The sequence below is a fragment of the Protopterus annectens genome, chromosome 7.part0 (genome assembly GCF_019279795.1).
Source record: "Protopterus annectens isolate FY-2018-M chromosome 7.part0, PAN1.0, whole genome shotgun sequence".
Classification (NCBI taxonomy): Eukaryota; Metazoa; Chordata; order Ceratodontiformes; family Protopteridae; genus Protopterus; species Protopterus annectens.
Genome location: NC_056739.1, coordinates 1,553,057,057 through 1,553,078,078, shown reverse-complemented (window position 1 = coordinate 1,553,078,078; position 21,022 = coordinate 1,553,057,057).

The window sequence follows — 21,022 nt, the reverse complement described above, 5'->3', positions numbered from 1 at the left end:
ACAGTGATACTGTGGCATGATTACTTCCTGAATACATTGTTAGTAGCATAGTACAATGCTGCTGCTGCATGATTACTTCCTGGGATATATTGTTAGTAGCATATTACAGTGCTAGTGCTGGATAACCGCTTCCTGGGATATACTGTTAGTAGGATATTACAGTGCTATTCTGGCATGATTACTTCCTGGATACATTGTTAGTAGTATAGTGCAGTGCTGCTGTTGCATGATTACTTCCTGGGATATATTGTTAGTAGCATATTACAGTGCTACTGTGGTGTAGTTACATCCTGGGATATATTGTTACCAGCATATTACAGTGCTGCTGCTGTACAATTACTTCCTGGGATATATTGTTAATAGCATATTACAGTGCTACTGTGTCAAGATTACTTCCTGGGATACATTGTTAGTAGCATATTACAGTGCTACTGCTGTATAATTACTTCCTGGGATATAGAGTTAGTAGCATATTACAGTGCTGCTGGTGCATAATTGCTTCCTGGGATATATTGATAGTACCATAGTACAGTACTGCTGCTGTATAATTACTTCCTGGGATATATTTTAGTAGCATATTACAGTGCTGCTGCTGTGTAATTACATCCTGGGATATATTGTTACCAACATATTACAGTGCTGCTTGTGTATAATTACTTCCTGGGATATATTGTTAGTAACATATTACAGTGTTGCTGTTGCATTATTACTTCCTGGGATATATTGTTATTAGCATATTACAGTGCTTCTGCTGCATGATTACTTCCTGGGATATATTGTTAATAGCATATTACAGTGTTGTTGCTGCTGCATGATTACTTTCTGGGATATATTGTTGGGTAGTGTATTACGGTGCTGCTGATGTATATTTGCTTCCTGTGGTGTATTGTTAGTAGCATATTGCCATGCTGCTGCTGCATGATTACTTACTGGAATATATGGTTAGTAACATATTACAGTGCTGCTGCTGTATAAGAACCTCCTAGGATATATTGTTAGCAGAATATTACAGTTCTGCTGCTGTATAATTACTTCATGGGATATATTGTTAGTAGCATATTACAGTGCTATTCTGGCATGATTACTTCCTGGATACATTGTTAGTAGTATAGTGCAGTGCTGCTGTTGCATGATTATGTCCTGGGATACATTATTAGTAGCATATTACAGTGTTGCTGCTCTATAATTACTTCCTGGGATGTATTGTTAGTAGCATAATACAGTGCTGCTGTTGCATGATTACATACTGGGATATATCTTTAGTAGCATATTACAGAGCTGCTGCTGGGTAATTACTTTCTGGGATATATTGTTAGTAGCATATTACAGTGCTGCTGCTGCACAATTACTTCCTGGAATATATTGTTAGTAGCATATTACTGTGTGGTTGCTGCTACATGAGTACTTCCTGAGAGATATTGTTAGTAAATTATTACAGTGCTGCTGTTGTATGATTACTTCCTAGGATATATTGTTAGTAGCATATTCCAGTGCTGCCGCTGTGTAATTACTCCCTGGGATATATTGTTAGTATCATATTACAGTGCTGCTGCTGTATAATTACTTCCTAGGATATATTGATAGTATTATATTACAGTGCTGCTGCTGTATAATTACTTCCTGGGATATATTGTTAGTAGCATATTACAGTGCTGCTGCTATGTAATGATGTCCTGGTATATATTGTTAGCAGCATATTATAGTGCTTCTGCTTTATGATTATTTCCTGGGATATATTGTTAGCAGCATATGAGTGCTACTGCTGGATAACTATTTCCTGTGATATACTGTTAATAGCATATTACAGTGCTGCTACTCTGTAATTACTTCCTGCAATATATTGTTAGTAGCATATTACAGTGTTAATGCTGCTGCATGGTTACTTACTGTGATATATTGTTAGTAGCATATTACAGTGCTGCTGCTGTGTAATTACTTCCTGAGATATATTGTTAGTAGCATATTTCAGTTCTGCCGCTACATGATTACTTCCTGGGATATATTGTTAGTAGCATATTACAGTGCTGCTGCATGATTACTTCCTGGAATATATTGTTAGTAGCATGTTACAGTGTTGTTGCTGTTGCATGACTACTTCCTGATATATATCATTAGTAGATTTTTACAGTGCTGCTGTTGCATGATTCCTTCCTGGGATATATTGTTAGTAGCCTATTACAGTGCTACTGTGGGAAGATTACTTCCTGGGATACATTGTTAGTAGCATATTACAGTGCTGCTGGTGCATAATTACTACCTGGGATATATTGATAGTGCAACAATACAGTGCTGCTGCTGTATAATTACTTCCTGGGATATATGTTTAGTAGCATATTACTGTGCTGCTGCTGTGTAATTACATCCTGAGATATATTGTCACCAGAATATTACAGTGTTGCTTGTGTATAATTACTTCCTGGGATATATTGTTAGTAGCATACTATAGTGCTAATGTGGCATGATTACTTCCTGGGATGCATTGTTAGTAGCATATTACAGTGCTGCTGGTGTATAATCATTTCCTGGGTTATATTGTTAGTAACATATTACAGTGCTGCTGCTGCATTATTACTTCCTGGGATATATTGTTAGTAGCATATTACAGTGCTGCTGCTGCACAATTACTTCCTAGAATATATTGTTAGTAGGTTATTACTGTGTGGTTGCTGCTATATGAGTACTTCCTGAGAGATATTGTTAGTAAATTATTACAGTGCTGCTGTTGTATGATTACTTCCTAGGATATATTGTTAGTAGCATATTCCAGTGCTGCTGCTGTGTATATTCCTCCTGGGATATATTGCTAGCAGCATATAACAGTGCTTCTGCTGCAGGATTACTTCCTGGAATATATTTTTAGTAGTATATTACAGTGTTGTTGCTGCTGCATGATTACTTCCTTGGATATATTTTTAGTAGCATATTACAGTGCTGTTGCTGTGTTATTACTTCCTGGGATATATTGTTGGGTAATATATTATAGTGCTGCTTCTGTATATTTGCTTCCTGTGTGTATTGCTGGTAGCATATTGCCGTGCTGCTGTTGTATAATTACTTTCTGTAATAACTGTGTCCTGGGATATATTGTTAGTAGCATATTACAGTGCAATTTCTGCACAATTACTTCTTGGAATATATTGTTAGTAGTCTACTATAGTGCAGTTGCTGTATAAATACTTCCGGGGATATCTTGTTAGTAACATATTACAGTTCTACTGCTTCATGATTACTTTCTGCAATATATTGTTAGTAGCATATTACAGTGCTGCTGATATGTAATGACATCCTTGGAGATATATATATATATATATATATATATATATATTGTTAGCAGCATATTACAGTACTGTTGCTTCATGATTACTTCCTGGGATATATTGTTAGCAGCATACGGCAGATCATGCCTCCTGAACCTAGTGGATTTCATTGAGACAGTTTCTCAGGCTATAGATAAGGGAAAGGAGGTACACACAGCTTACCTTGACCTTGCTAAAGCATTTGACACCATTCCCCATTCGGGTATTATTGATAAACTCACCAACCTGGGCATAAACCATTACGTCACAAGATGGATCGCAAACTGGCTCTCAGACAGATCCCACAAAGTAAGAGTAGCAGGATCTATGTCTGAATCCAGACCAATAACGAGCGATGTGCCTCAGGGCTCTGTCCTGGGGCCCCTCCTGTTTGGCATATACTTCTCTGAAGTACAGGCAAACACTGAAGGGCTGTGGCTGACCAAGTTTGCGGACGATTGCAAACTGGGGGCTATAATAGAGTCTCCGGCTGACATGGATATCCTCCAGAAGGGCCTTAATGAAACTGATGCATGGTGTCAAAGCCATGGTCTCAAGCTAAATCCTAAAAAATGTGTAGTAATCCCCTTTGGAAAAAACAGAGTACCAGCGAATTACCACATAGGAGGTAACCCCCTGAAATCTGAAGTAGTAATAAGGGATCAATGGACCCAAGTAGATAGTCAGCTTTCCTTTGATAACCATGTTGCCAAGGTGGTTAGAAAGTCCTTCTATGTGACCCATCTGATCACGAAAGGTTTGCATCAAGATCTAAGGATGTAATGGTGCCCCTCTACTCTTTCCTCATCAGACCCATTATTGAGTACAATGCACCAATTGGTATGTACCTGGCTAGGCATCTCCAGCAGCTGGTGAGACCACAAAGGTACCTCACTAAGAGGATTACAGGCCTCAAACAGTTGCCCTATGCAGCACAATTGAAAAAACTAAGGCTTTTCTCTGTTGCATACCGCCTTCTCAGAGGTGATCTCTGTCTAACAGACAGAGCCATGTCCAACCCAGAACTGTTGAACATGCTCCATCTTAGCAAAACCAAATCCACTTGAGCTACATGCTCTAGGGATATAAACCTCTGCACAACAATGAATAGAACATGCTGGAGGAATAGATTCCCTTCGCAAAAGACTTCCTTTGCCATGGAACAAGGTTCTGATCTACATAAGACAGAGCCCCTCACTATCACTTTTCAAGAGGAACCTTGATGAGTGGATGGGTAACAGAAAGTTCACACCAGGGATCATACCAACAGCTCTACTAGATAGGGGCCAAGGGTACTAGCTGCTAGATCAAGGGCCTAGGGAACTAACCAAAGGGGAGGTGAATACCGCACAACATGGCTGGGCTAATATATGCCTTCGGGTAGATAGCCCAGTACCTACTTATGAACGTATGAACCTATATAAGAGTGCTACTGCTGGATAACTATTTCCCAGAATATATTGTTAGTAGCATATTACAGTGCTACTGTGGCATGATTACTTCCTAGGATACATTGTTAGTAGCATATTATAGTGCTGCTGCTCTGTAATTACTTTCTGCGATATATTGTTAGTAGCATATTACAGTGCTACTGCTGCATGATTGCTTACCGGGATATATTGTTAGTAGCATATTACAGTGCTGCTGCTGTACGATTACTTCCTGGGATATATTGTTTGTAGCATATTACAGTGCTGCTGCATGATTACTTCCTGGAATATATTGTTAGTAGCATATTACAGTGTTGTTGCTGCTGCAAGATTACATCCTGGGATATATTGTTAGTAGCATATTACAGTGCTAGTGCTGGATAACGGCTTCCTGGGATATATTGTTAGGAGGATATTACAGTGATACTGTGGCATGATTACTTCCTGAATACATTGTTAGTAACATAGTACAATGCTGCTGCTGCATGATTACTTCCTGGGATATATTGTTAGTAGCATATTACAGTGCTAGTGCTGGATAACTGCTTCCTGGGATATACTGTTAGTAGGATATTACAGTGCTATTCTGGCATGATTACTTCCTGGATACATTGTTAGTAGTATAGTGCAGTGCTGCTGTTGCATGATTACTTCCTGGGATATATTGTTAGTGGCATATTACAGTGCTACTGTGGTGTAGTTACATCCTGGGATATATTGTTACCAGCATATTACAGTGCTGCTGCTGTACAATTACTTCCTGGGATATATTGTTAATAGCATATTACAGTGCTACTGTGTCAAGAGTACTTCCTGGGATACATTGTTAGTAGCATATTACAGTGCTACTGCTGTATAATTACTTCCTGGGATATAGAGTTAGTAGCATATTACAGTGCTGCTGGTGCATAACTGCTACCTGGGATATATTGATAGTACCATAGTACAGTGCTGCTGCTGTATAATTACTTCCTGGGATATATTTTAGTAGCATATTACAGTGCTGCTGCTGTGTAATTACATCCTGGGATATATTGTTACCAACATATTACAGTGCTGCTTGTGTATAATTACTTCCTGGGATATATTGTTAGTAACATATCACAGTGTTGCTGTTGCATTATTACTTCAAGGGATATATTGTTATTAGCATATTAAAGTGCTTCTGCTGCATGATTACTTCCTGGAATATATTGTTAATAGCATATTACAGTGTTGTTGCTGCTGCATGACTACTTTCTGGGATATATTGTTGGGTAGTGTATTACGGTGCTGCTGATGTATATTTGCTTCCTGTGGTGTATTGTTAGTAGCATATTGCCATGCTACTACTGCGTGATTACTTACTGGAATATATGGTTAGTAACATATTACAGTGCTGCTGCTGTATAATAACCTCCTGGGATATATTGTTAGCAGAATATTACAGTTCTGCTGCTGTATAATTACTTCATGGATATATTGTTAGTAGCATATTACAGTGCTATTCTGGCATGATTACTTCCTGGATACATTGTTAGTAGTATAGTGCAGTGCTGCTGTTGCATGATTATGTCCTGGGATATATTATTAGTAGCATATTACAGTGTTGCTGCTCTATAATTACTTCCTGGGATGTATTGTTAGTTGCATAATACAGTGTTGCTTTTGCATGATTACATACTGGGATATATCTTTAGTAGCATATTACAGAGCTGCTGCTGGGTAATTACTTTCTGGGATATGTTGTTAGTAGCATATTACAGTGCTCCTGCTGCACAATTACTTCCTGGAATATATTGTTAGTAGCATATTACTGTGTGGTTGCTGCTACATGAGTACTTCCTGAGAGATATTGTTAGTAAATTATTACAGTGCTGCTGTTGTATGATTACTTCCTAGGATATATTGTTAGTAGAATATTCCAGTGCTGCCACTGTGTAATTACTCCCTAGGATATATTGTTAGTATCATACTACAGTGCTGCTGCTGTATAATTACTTCCTAGGATATATTGATAGTATTATATTACAGTGCTGCTGCTGTATAATTACTTCCTGGGATATATTGTTAGTAACATATTACAGTGCTGCTGCTATGTAATGATGTCCTGGAATATATTGTTAGCAGCATATTATAGTGCTTCTGCTTTATGATTACTTCCTGGGATATATTGTTAGCAGCATATGAGTGCTACTGCTGGATAACTATTTCCTGGGATATACTGTTAATAGCATATTACAGTTCTGCTACTCTGTAATTACTTCCTGCAATATATTGTTAGTAGCATATTACAGTGTTAATGCTGCTGCATGGTTACTTACTGTGATATATTGTTAGTAGCATATTACAGTGCTGCTGCTGTGTAATTACTTCCTGAGATATATTGTTAGTAGCATATTTCAGTTCTGCTGCTACATGATTACTTCCTGGGCTATATTGTTAGTAGCATATTACAGTGCTGCTGCATGATTACTTCCTGGAATATATTGTTAGTAGCATATTACAGTGTTGTTGCTGTTGCATGTCTACTTCCTGATATATATCATTAGTAGATTTTTACAGTGCTGCTGTTGCATGATTCCTTCCTGGGATATATTGTTAGTAGCATATTATAGTGCTGTTGTGGTGTAGTTACATCCTGGGATATATTGTTGCCAGCATATTACAGTGCTGCTGCTGCTGCTGTACAATTACTTCCTGGGATATATTGTTAGTAGCATATTACAGTGCTACTGTGGGAAGATTACTTCCTGGGATACATTGTTAGTAGCATATTACAGTGCTGCTGGTGCATAATTACTACCTGGGATATATTGATAGTGCAACAATACAGTGCTGCTGCTGTATAATTACTTCCTTGGATATATGTTTAGTAGCATATTACTGTGCTGCTGCTGTGTAATTACATCCTGGGATATATTGTCACCAGAATATTACAGTGTTGCTTGTGTATAATTACTTCCTGGGATATATTGTTAGTAGCATACTATAGTGCTAATGTGGCATGATTACTTCCTGAGATGCATTGTTAGTAGCATATTACAGTGCTGCTGGTGTATAATCATTTCCTGGGTTATATTGTTAGTAACATATTACAGTGCTGCTGCTGCATTATTACTTCCTGGGATATATTGTTAGTAGCATATTACAGTGCTGCTGCTGCACAATTACTTCCTAGAATATATTGTTAGTAGGTTATTACTGTGTGGTTGCTGCTACATGAGTACTACCTGAGAGATATTGTTAGTAAATTATTACAGTGCTGCTGTTGTATGATTACTTCCTAGGATATATTGTTAGTAGCATATTCCACTGCTGCTGCTGTGTATATTCCTCCTGGGATATATTGCTAGCAGCATATAACAGTGCTTCTGCTGCAGGATTACTTCCTGGAATATATTTTTAGTAGTATATTACAGTGTTGTTGCTGCTGCATGATTACTTCCTTGGATATATTTTTAGTAGCATATTACAGTGCTGCTGCTGTGGTATTACTTCCTGGGATATATTGTTGGGTAATATATTACAGTGCTGCTTCTGTATATTTGCTTCCTGTGTGTATTTCTGGTAGCATATTGCCGTGCTGCTGTTGTATAATTACTTTCTGTAATAACTATGTCCTGGGATATATTGTTAGTAGCATATTACAGTGCTATTGCTGCACAATTACTTCTTGGAATATATTGTTAGTAGTCTACTATAGTGCAGTTGCTGTATAAATACTTCCGGGGATATCTTGTTAGTAACATATTATAGTTCTACTGCTTCATGATTACTTTCTGCAATATATTGTTAGTAGCATATTACAGTGCTGCTTGATTACTAACCGGGATACATTGTTAGTAGCATATTATAGTGCTGCTGCTGTATAATTACTTCCTGGGATATATTTTTTTAGTAGCATACTACAGTGCTGCTGTTGTATAATTACTTCCTGGCATATATTGTTAGTAGCATACTACAGTGTTCTGCTTCATGATTACTTCCTTGGAGACATTGTTAGTGGGATATTATAGTGCTGCTGCTGCATGATTACTTCCTGGGATATATTGTTAGTAGCATATTACAGTGGTGCTGCTGTTTAATTACTTCCTGGGAGAAATTGTTAGTAAATAATTACAGTGTTGCTGCTGCAGAATTACTTCTTGGCATATATTGTTAGTAGCATATTACAGTACTGCTGCTGTATAATTACTTCCTGGGATATATTGCTAGAAGCATAGTACAGTACTGCTGCTGTATAACTACTTCTTGCGATATATTGTTAGTAGCACATTACAGTGTTATTGCTGTGTAATTATGTCCTGGGATATATTGTTAACAGCATGTTACAGTGTGCTGCTGCATGATTACTCCCTGGGATATATTACTAGTAGCATATTACAGTGCTGCTGCCGAAGAATTACTTTCTAGGATATATCATTAGTAGCACAGTACAGTGCTACTGCTGCACAATTACTTCCTGGAATATATTGTTAGTATCACATTACAGTGCTGGTGCTGTATGATTACTTCATGAGATATATTGCTAGTATCATATTACAGTGTTGCTGCTGTGTAATTACTTCCTGGGATATATTATTAGTACCATATTACAGTGCTGCTGCTGTATAACTACTTCCTGGGATAAATTGTTAGTAGAATATTACAGTGCTGCTGCTGTGTAATTACATCCTGAGATATACTGTTTGTAGACTATTACAGTGCTGCTACTGCATGATTACTTCCTGGGATATATAGTTAGTAACATGTTTCAGTGCTACTGCTGAATAACTACTTCCTGGGATGTATTGTTAGTAACATATTACAGTGCTGCTGTTGTATAATTACTTCTATGTCACATTGTTAGTAGCACATTACTGTGCTGCTGCTGCATGATTACTTCTTGGGATATATTGTTAGTAAGATATTAGAGTGCTGCTGCTGCATGATTACTTCCTGACAATATTGTTAGTAGCTTGTTACAGTGCTACTGCTGAATAACTACTTCCTGGAATGTTTTGTTAGTAGCATATCACAGTGCTGTTGTTGTATAATTACTTCTTGTGCATATTGTTAGTAGCACATTACTGTGCTGCTGCTGCATCATTACTTCCTGGGATATATTGTTAGTAGCATATTACAGTGCTGCTGCTGTGTATTTACTTCCTGGGATATATTGTTAGTACCATATTACTTTGCTGCTGCTGTAGAATTACTTCCGGGGATATATTGTTAGTAGGATATTACAGTGCTGCTGCTGCAAGATTACTTCCTGGCAATATTGTTAGTAGCTTATTACAGTGCTACTGCTGAATAACTACTTCCTGGGATATCTTGTTAGTAGCATATTACAGTGCTGCTGCTGTATAATTACTTCCTGGGATATATTGTTAGTAGAATATTACAGTGCTGCTGCTTTATAATTACTTCATGGAATATATTTTTGTAGCGTATTACAGTGCTACTGTGGCATGATTTCTTCCTGGGATACATTGTCAGTAGCATATTACAGTGCTGCTGCTCCATAATTAATTCCTGGGATATATTGTTAGTAACATATTACAATGCTGCTGCTGCATGATTACTTCCTGGGATATAATGTTAGTAGCATATTACAGTGCTGCTGCTGATCACTTCCTGGAATATATTGTTAGTAGCATATTACAGTGCTGCTGCTGTGTAACTACTTCCTGGGATATATTGTTAGTAGCATGTTGCAGTGCTGCTGCTGTATAATTACTCCCTGGGATATATTGATAGTACCATATTACAGTGCTGCTGCTGTATAATTACTTCCTAGGATATATTGATAGTACCATATTACAGTGCTGCTGCTGTATAATTACTTCCTGTGATATATTGTTAGTAGCATATTACAGTGCTGCTGCTGTGTAATTACATCCTGGGATATATTGTTAGCAGTGGGTTACAGTGCTGCTGCTGTGTGATTACTTCCTGGGATACACTGTTAGTAGCATATTAGAGAGCTACTGCTGGATAACTATTTCCTGGGATATATTGTTAGTAGCATATTACTGTGCTATTGTGGCATGATTACTTGCTGGGATACATTGTTAGTAGCATATTACAGTGCTATTGTGGCATAATTACTTCCTGGGATACATTGTTAGTAGCATATTATAGTTCTGCTGCTGCATGATTACTTCCTGGGATATATTGTTAGTTCTGTATTACGGTGCTGCTGCTGTGTAATTACTTCCTGGGATATATTCTTAGTAGCATATTACAGTGCTGCTGTTGTATAATTACTTCCTGGGTTATATTGATAGGACCATGTTACAGTGCTGCTGTTGTATAATTACTTCCTGGGATATATTGTTATTAGCATATTACACTGCTGCTGCTATGTAATTACATCCTGCAATATATTTTTACCAGCATATTACAGTGTTGCTGCTGTATAATTCCTTCCTGGGATATATTGTTAGTAGCATATTACAGTGCTGCTGTTGCATTAGTACTTCCTGGGATATATTGTTACTAGCATATTACAGTGCTTCTGCTGCATTATTACTTCCTGGAATATACTGTCAGTAGCATATTTTAGTGCTGCTGTTGTATAATTACTTCCCGGGATATATTGATAGCACCATATTACAGTGCTGCTGCTGTATCATTACTTCCTGGGATATATTGTTAGTAGCATATTACAGTCATGCTGCTGCATTATTACTTCCTAGGATATATTGTTAGTAGCATATTACAGTGCTTCTGTTGCATGATTACTTCCTTGAATATATTGTTAGTAGCATATAACAGTGTTGTTGCTTCTGCATGACTGCTTCCTGGGATATATTGTTAGCAGCATATTACAGTTCTGCTGCTGTGTAATTACCTCCTGGGCTATATTGCTAGCAGCATATAACAATGCTGCTGCTGCATGATTAGTTCCTGGGCTATATTATTAGTAGCAAATTACAGTGCTGCTGCTTTGTAATTACTTCCTAGCATATATTGTTGGGTAGCATATTACAGTGCTGCTGCTGCTGTATAATTGCTTCCTGAGGTATATTGTTAATAGCATATTGCCGTGCTGCTGCTGTGTAATGACTTCCTGGGATATATTGTTAGTAGCATATTACAATGCTGCTGCTGTATAATTACTTCCTGGGATATATTGTTAGTAGCGCATTACAGTGCTGCTGCTGCATGATTACACCCTAAGATATATTGTTAGTAGCATATTACAGTGCTGGTGCTGCATGATTACTTCCTGGGATATATTGTTAGTAGCGCATTACAGGGCTGCTGCTGTGTAATTACATCCTGGGATATATTGTTAGTAGCATATTACCGTGCTACTGCTGCATGATTACTTCCTGGGATATATTGTTAGTAGCATATTACAGTGCTGCTGCTGTATAATTACTTCCTGTGATATATTGTAAGTGGCAAATTACAGTAATGTTGCTGTATAACTATGTCCTGGGATATATTGTTAGCAGCATATTACAGTGCTGCTGTTGTATAATCACTTCCTGGTATAGTTGGTTAGTAGCATATTACAGTGCTGCTGCTGCATGATTACTTATTTATTTATTTTTTTATTTTATTTTATTTTACGTTTGTTTATTGGGAAGGGCCGACTAGGCTGTGCTGTCTGTTTTCACCGGAGGCCCAGGAAGAGAAGCTCCGGAACAATTGCTAACATACTATACATAAGTTATTTACACATTCAGTTATAAAAATATAGCAGACAATGACATATGATTGCATAAAATGTTTACATAAGCATAGTGGTTTAGACATACAATTAAATATATTACAGCATAGTTACAATAATTACATTAATTAATATTTAATAATTAATAATTACATTGCTGCTGCTGCTGCATGATTACTTCCTTGTTAGTAGCATATTATAGTGCTGCTGCTGCATGATTACGTTTTGAGGTATATTGTTAGTAGCATATTACAGTGCTGCTGCTGTATAATTACTTCCTGTGATATATTGTTAGTAGCATATTACAGTGCTGCTGCTGTGTAATTACATCCTGGGATATATTGTTAGCAGTGGGTTACAGTGCTGCTGCTGTGTGATTACTTCCTGGGATACATTGTTAGTAGCATATTAGAGAGCTACTGCTGGATAACTATTTCCTGGGATATATTGTTAGTAGCATATTACTGTGCTATTGTGGCATGATTACTTGCTGGGATACATTGTTAGTAGCATATTACAGTGTTATTGTGGCATAATTACTTCCTGGGATACATTGTTAGTAGCATATTATAGTTCTGCTGCTGCATGATTACTTCCTGGGATATATTGTTAGTTCTGTATTACGGTGCTGCTGCTGTGTAATTACTTCCTGGGATATATTCTTAGTAGTATATTACAGTGCTGCTGTTGTATAATTACTTCCTGGGTTATATTGATAGGACCATGTTACAGTGCTGCTGTTGTATAATTACTTCCTGGGATATATTGTTATTAGCATATTACAGTGCTGCTGCTATGTAATTACATCCTGCAATATATTTTTACCAGCATATTACAGTGTTGCTGCTGTATAATTCCTTCCTGGGATATATTGTTAGTAGCATATTACAGTGCTGCTGTTGCATTAGTACTTCCTGGGATATATTGTTACTAGCATATTACAGTGCTTCTGCTGCATTATTACTTCCTGGAATATACTGTCAGTAGCATATTTTAGTGCTGCTGTTGTATAATTACTTCTCGGGATATATTGATAGCACCATATTACAGTGCTGCTGCTGTATCATTACTTCCTGGGATATATTGTTAGTAGCATATTACAGTGATGCTGCTGCATTATTACTTCCTGGGATATATTGTTAGTAGCATATTACAGTGCTTCTGTTGCATGATTACTTCCTTGAATATATTGTTAGTAGCATATAACAGTGTTGTTGCTTCTGCATGACTGCTTCCTGGGATATATTGTTAGCAGCATATTACAGTTCTGCTGCTGTGTAATTACCTCCTGGGCTATATTGCTAGCAGCATATAACAATGCTGCTGCTGCATGATTAGTTCCTGGGCTATATTATTAGTAGCAAATTACAGTGCTGCTGCTTTGTAATTACTTCCTAGCATATATTGTTGGGTAGCATATTACAGTGCTGCTGCTGCTGCTGTATAATTGCTTCCTGAGGTATATTGTTAATAGCATATTGCCGTGCTGCTGCTGTGTAATGACTTCCTGGGATATATTGTTAGTAGCATATTACAATGCTGCTGCTGTATAATTACTTCCTGGGATATATTGTTAGTAGCGCATTACAGTGCTGCTGCTGCATGATTACACCCTAAGATATATTGTTAGTAGCATATTACAGTGCTGGTGCTGCATGATTACTTCCTGGGATATATTGTTAGTAGCGCATTACAGGGCTGCTGCTGTGTAATTACATCCTGGGATATATTGTTAGTAGCATATTACCGTGCTACTGCTGCATGATTACTTCCTGGGATATATTGTTAGTAGCATATTACAGTGCTGCTGCTGTATAATTACTTCCTGTGATATATTGTAAGTGGCAAATTACAGTAATGTTGCTGTATAACTATGTCCTGGGATATATTGTTAGCAGCATATTACAGTGCTGCTGTTGTATAATCACTTCCTGGTATATTTGGTTAGTAGCATATTACAGTGCTGCTGCTGCATGATTATTTATTTATTTATTTTTTTATTTTATTTTATTTTACATTTGTTTATCGGGAAGGTCCGACTAGGCAGTGCTGTCTGTTTTCACCAGAGGCCCAGGAAGAGAAGCTCCAGAACAATTGCTAACATACTATACATAAGTTATTTACACATTCAGTTATAAAAATATAGCAGACAATGACATATGATTGCATAAAATGTTTACATAAGCATAGTGGTTTAGACATACAATTAAATATATTACAGCATAGTTACAATAATTACATTAATTAATATTTAATAATTAATAATTACATTGCTGCTGCTGCTGCATGATTACTTCCTTGTTAGTAGCATATTATAGTGCTGCTGCTGCATGATTACGTTTTGAGGTATATTGTTAGTAGCATATTACAGTGCTGCTGCTGTATAATTACTTCCTGGGATTTATTGTTATTGGCATATTACAGTGCTGCTGGTACATGATTACTTCCTGGGATACAGTGTTAGTAGCATATTACAATGCTGCTGCTGCTGCTTGATTACTTCTTGGAATACATTTTTAGTAGCACATTACTTTGCTTTTCCAACATTATTTCCTTGAATACATTGTTAGTACCGTATTACTGTACTGCAGCATGAATATTTTCTGGAACACATCATTAATAGCATATTCCTGTGCTGTTGCTATTCAATCTCCCTTTATTCAAAAAATGTGTGAGGTATTTTTGCTATTTAGATAATTTACTGATGCTTTGATCAGTACAGACACAATTGGACACATTTATGAATGAATTGCAGTCTAGTAACACTTTTTTAAGACTTCCCCACCACATTGACCCAGCTAAGATCCACTACCTGGACACTGAAATCAGGAAAGATGAATATGGTAGTATGGACACAGATTTACAGGAAGCCCATCTTTTGTAATTCTCTTTTGTTGTACACCAGCTGTCACCCTTCCCCTTAAAAGAAGGGGATTGTGAAAAGCAAACTTATCAGGATTTCCACCTGATATATGATGACAGCAACTGTTTAACACATTTTGACACCCTCAAATCCATTTTTTGGAAAGAGGGTATCTTGAAACTCTCATTGATAATCTTCAGAAGAATGAGTGGGCAGACAGACAATAGGTATGTACCTATTATTAGATATGGCCTTGATAATATTAACTCAAAAAATACAGCAAACAAAAGTAAGGATACATTTGGCCACACCAATATGATACATTACTCATTGGACTCTAAAGACATCAGACTTTGCTGAAATCACTAAACTGTTCTGGTCTGGAACACAGTATCATCTTTCATGCCTGCTGACACATCCAGAATATAGCATTACTTAATAAAGAAATTAAAGAGAATGTCAAAATATAGTGAGGCAACAGTCAAATAATCACACTCGCTCAATGTACCCCTCTTTCGTATCACATTCATATCACATATATTCAAAAGGGACATGAAGAGTGCTTTGACTAGGCATGCTTGTACATTAAGTTCACTTTTGCGGGGCTTGAACAGGTGAAAGCAGGTGCTTTTGTTGGAGACTGGGAAAACAGACTTCCACACTGTGAGATGTACTGGCAGCTGGCTTGAGACGTTGAAAATCCACCTGGATTGAATGACTATTTTTCCATTGCTAGTAAGCTTAGAAAAGCCAACATAGTTTGAGTAAAATTCTACAACTGTAATGGCTTTCTGTAATATTTTGACATTCTAGATTTGTTTTTACACATTTTTACTTGGCTTAATATGAAAGTGTTGTTTTTTTGGTGTGTGTACACCTTTAAGAATTTTCCCAGGCTTTGTCCAGCATTTCTGTTGATTGACAGTTCTTGTGGGGTATAGTTTTATTTCTGTCAGCTCATAAATTCAGTGTTTACATGAGCTTTCATGGTTCTGAAGAAGTCAATGTTTGGACAGAAGTACTTTAGTGAAATGCAATGGTTTTACCAATAAATGATTGCTTCTTTCTACAACAACTGAGAATTATCGTGGTTTCTAACATTGCTGGATTCATTTAGTGTGGTCTTTGGCTTCCTGGTCAGTTGCTTGTTCTTTCCTGTAATACATTGTTAGTAGCATATTACTGTACTGCTGCATTAATCCTTCTAGAAATACATCATGAGTAGCATTTCACTGTACTGCTACATGAATACTTCCTGGAATACATTGTTAGCAACATATTACTGTTTTGCTGCAGAATTACTTCCCAGAATACATTGTTAATAACATATTACTATGCTGTTGCAAAATTACTTCCTGGAAGACATTGTTAGTCCCATATTAATGTGCTATTGCAGGACTACTTCCTGGATACATCATTAGTAACATATTACTGTACTGCTGCATTAATACTTCTTGGAATAGATTGTCATATATTACTGTTCTGGTGCAAGCATACTTCCTGGAAAACATCGTTACTCACATATTACTGTACTGCTGCAGGATTACTTCCTGGAGTGCATCATTAGTAGCATATTACTGTACTGCTGCATGAATATTTCCTGGAGTACATCGTTAGTAGAATATTACTGCACTGCAGCATGAATGCTTTCTGGAAACAATTGCCACATATTACTGTACTGCTACATGGTTACTTCCTGGTATATATTATTAGAAGCATAATACCGTGCTGCTGCAGGATTGCTTTTTGTTTGTCGCATATTACTGTGCTGCTGTTTTGTACGCCTTACTTTTTTAGCTTCTATGACATTCTTCTGCCACACAATACCTCTGACATGCTGTGCCATTTGACTGTAGCCACTCTGATTCTAACTTTGACCTCCTCATTCAGACTTGCCTTCTCCTTAACCACCCCCATCCCAGATATTTGAAGTTGTTAATCTGTTCCACTATTTTCCCTTCTAGCTCAAATTTCAGCTTCCGACTTCCTCCATTTGCTGCCATGACAGCTGTTTTATTTGTACTCAGTTTCAACCCGTGTGCCTTCAATTTTGCATTCGATTTCCCTGTCATTTGTTGGAGTTTCTGTTCAAAGTCTACTTGTCATGACACATCATCTGCAACAGCTTTGTTGATCTGTCCCTGCTTACCTATTTGCTAATTTAGTTTATCACCAGTATGAGCAACAGTGGACTCAAAACTGAACCATGAACCACAAATCAAAATTTGTGTCAGTAATACAAAGGTCAGGATTTAATCCTCACTTTACTAACAGTGTTGGTTGAATCACTTTTTTATGTCAGATTTAAGTACAACACATTCTTTTTAAAGGAATTGTATATCAGATTTATCTAACCATTGCTCTTCTTTAAAAAAATACCTGTAATATAATTAAGCAATAACCGAAGATGTGGTGTGGTATATTGAAGATTTACCCACGGTTGGTGTGGTTTAATCATGAGGGCGAAGCCCGAGTGATTAAACAAAGGCGACCCTGGGTAAATCTTCAATATACCACAACCATGTAGTCGGTTATTGCTATTATACGATGACATTATTTAAGAAAAAAATACTTACTTTTCTTAAATAATGTCTTTGTATAACGGCAGATTGCTGTTCTTCCTCTGGTTGTGGTATACTGCTTCTGCATTTTGATGTACTGTGCATGCGTATGGGACTTGCGTTCCCACACATACCCAGTACATCAATGCTTTGAAACGGAAGCAATGGAGAAAAGAAAGTCTCCGCTGCTCTGTTTTCTCTCTGTCTTTTTTTTTTATTGTAAAAAAAAGGTTTTGGGGCCGTTTATGCCAATGGAAAAAAGTCTGGGCAACCAGACCTTTTTTCTTTGGTATATTGTTGGATTTACAATGGGCACGCTCATTGGGATGGCCAATCAGCAGGCACGTTTTTGAATATTAATAGGGAGACATTGTATAATCAAGGATAACATTCCTTCTAAAATTCTCAGCACTTACAAAATCAATTTTCTAGACATTAAGCTTTAGAAAAGGTTATTCAATTACAACTACCACATCACTTATATTCTTTTATCTTATCATCTTATGATCCTATTCATCTAACCCAACTTTAATTTTCACTCTACCTGTTTGTTTCATTCTTTATATCGTCCATTCAGAAAACACAAAGACTCATATTAAACTTATGCAAATGTGTGTTCTTAATAGATAGTACACGACATTCTTTTAAAAGGAATTTAACTTTATTTCTTCTTAATATTACAGAATAAAATCCTTATTATAACACCAGCTGGGTCAATCCTCCAATCAGCCAACAGTTCTCAACATTATAATATTATTAGATAATGAATTTACAAACTAGAACGTAATGTGTACAGCCCCATTTAAGAAAAAAAAAAAGGCTCACCTATTTACAGAAATTATATGTTTGCTGGATGCAGGAAGAAGAGAATTTTAAATAGAAAATATGAACGTCTATGCCACATTAAAATATTTTTTATTAACATTGTGAAGATAGCACACATTACCACTGTTTCTTAAAATAGAAACAAAAGAAAGATGGCAGTTGAAGTGAACTTTGTGTTTTCTCTTTACATTGCCTTTTTCAGCATATAGTTTATACTAAAGTGTGGGTTATGGGAATGCAAAAAAATCTGCTAGGATCTTTATATGTTCTGCATTTGTTGGCCTAATTTTAAGCTAGTTCTAGTGGTTTTGGTGGATTTGGATTTTTGAGGTGGAGTGGTTCATTTATCCCGGGTTGGATGGCCTTGTATATGTTGGACATGTGTCACCTCCTCTGACAGAGCAAGGCGGTATGAGACTGAATGGAGTTTTCTTCAATCTGGCTGCATATGACAGATTCATTTTTATCCTTTATCCTTATGGTTTTTTATTTTTTTGGTCTCCAATTTTCAATTGCTGCCAATGTGGGGGTGAGATACATCCCGAATGGGGCATTTATTGGTGATATTGATAAGTGAAAGAGTACAGGGGAACAATGACCTCGTGGATGTAGAATCCCCTGTGAATCATGGTCTTGGTGGCATGGAGGATCTTCTTTCTACTTCTAGCAGCAATGTGAGTGTCAAAGAAGGCCACTGTCCACCTGGTCCCCAGGTCCCTGATAACCTCCTTCTGTCTTAGTGGATTTGCCACTATATGGTAGCTTTGGGATTTTTGTTTTTTCCCGAGGGTATACTATTTTTTTTTGTTTAACTTCAGGCCATGGCTCTGGCACCAGCTATCTGTTTCCGTGAGTCCCTTCTGAAGGATAAAAGCGTCCGATTTTGATGTGTTTAATTTAAAATGGCACATATCACGTTTTTGTAGAATGCCATAATTTTTCTCAAATTTATTTTGCCTCCATCCCGTGCTTTTGATAGTTGTCTTTCTCCCCTAAAAACTCATTTGATCTCCTCTTCCCTTACAGAGGGGACAGACTGCCCTGGGGCCAAGGTGTTGAGAGTTGTGGTTGGCAGGCACTAATGGTGCAGGAGTGCATTATTGCACTGGTCCTTGGTTTTGAGAAGTTTTTTTTTTTGTTTAGTTTTTGCTTCTGAACTTTGAGGACATCAGACATCCTAGCTTCAGTTCTTCTTCCTCCCGTTCTCCCTTTCTCCCCTCGGAGAGGATAGAAGGTCTGTCTACCTACTGGCAGAATTACTTTATGGTCTACAGTCTCTAAAGCTTCCATTCCCTCTTTAAGAAGTGTGAGGTGGATAATACCATGATATATTCAACAAGGGTGGAAACATTTCAGAAAAATAGGGAAGGTGAAGTCATAAGCTGGTGGAGTGGGATGACATCACAGGCATCATCACCTATGATGTTGGCTCACTCAACCATCCCCCAGCTATTGAATGAAATATTACTTGCCTGCAGCTAAGGATACAGATCTTAGCCTCCACTTGGGCATACCTTGGATGTAAGCAAAACCCCAGTACCTCTTAACATATTTTTGTATATATATTATAAAGCTGTAATTTCTTGCATTATGATTGGGGTAATGCCAGTCACCCACATTCTGACATAGTGTAATATTAAATATGCTGTCTTGGTTTGAATAAGGGATATGTCTCTTATGATTTACTTTCATTTCTAGCTTTCTAAGCTTATACTATAGTGAATAAAGTCTATTGTCGGTGTTCTAATCTTCTGTGGCTGTTTCTTTTATTCATTTTTGAATGGGTCTTGACAAGTCATAACTAATTCAGTTTTCTACTACTCACTTCTTTTCCTTGCTTTAACTTACTAACAAACTTAACCAATCCATTATTATAATGCAGTTGCAGTATTCTTAAAACATGTATTTCCACTCATCTCTCATAATGTACACATAAGGTCATCATTTAAATAAACAAAACACTCACATTTCCTTTCAAGCAACTATAACGTTGATTTCTTAGCCTTAAAAATGTAAAGGACCCCTCTTTCACTGATCACAATGTATAAATAAATATGATTCTCAGCCACTCTTTCATTAAACCAATCACATATGTAGTGTATACATTACCTTCCCAAAAGTAATTTTACTTATTTTCAAAACAAATCTCATGCCCATGAGCACCTCTCTGGTACAGGCAATAAGCCTGTACAGCTCCTCCACATTTTCTCATCAGATTTACACATTAAGTCATAGTCACTCACATGATAACTATAATGAATGGTTGACATGTTAAATGGTCAAAAATCATCAACCAAAACATGCCAGCCATTTATTATATTAACAACACAAATTAGCAATATTTAGTGCATGAACAAATTAAACAAATTTCCTTCTTCGATGTACTACCCATAACACTA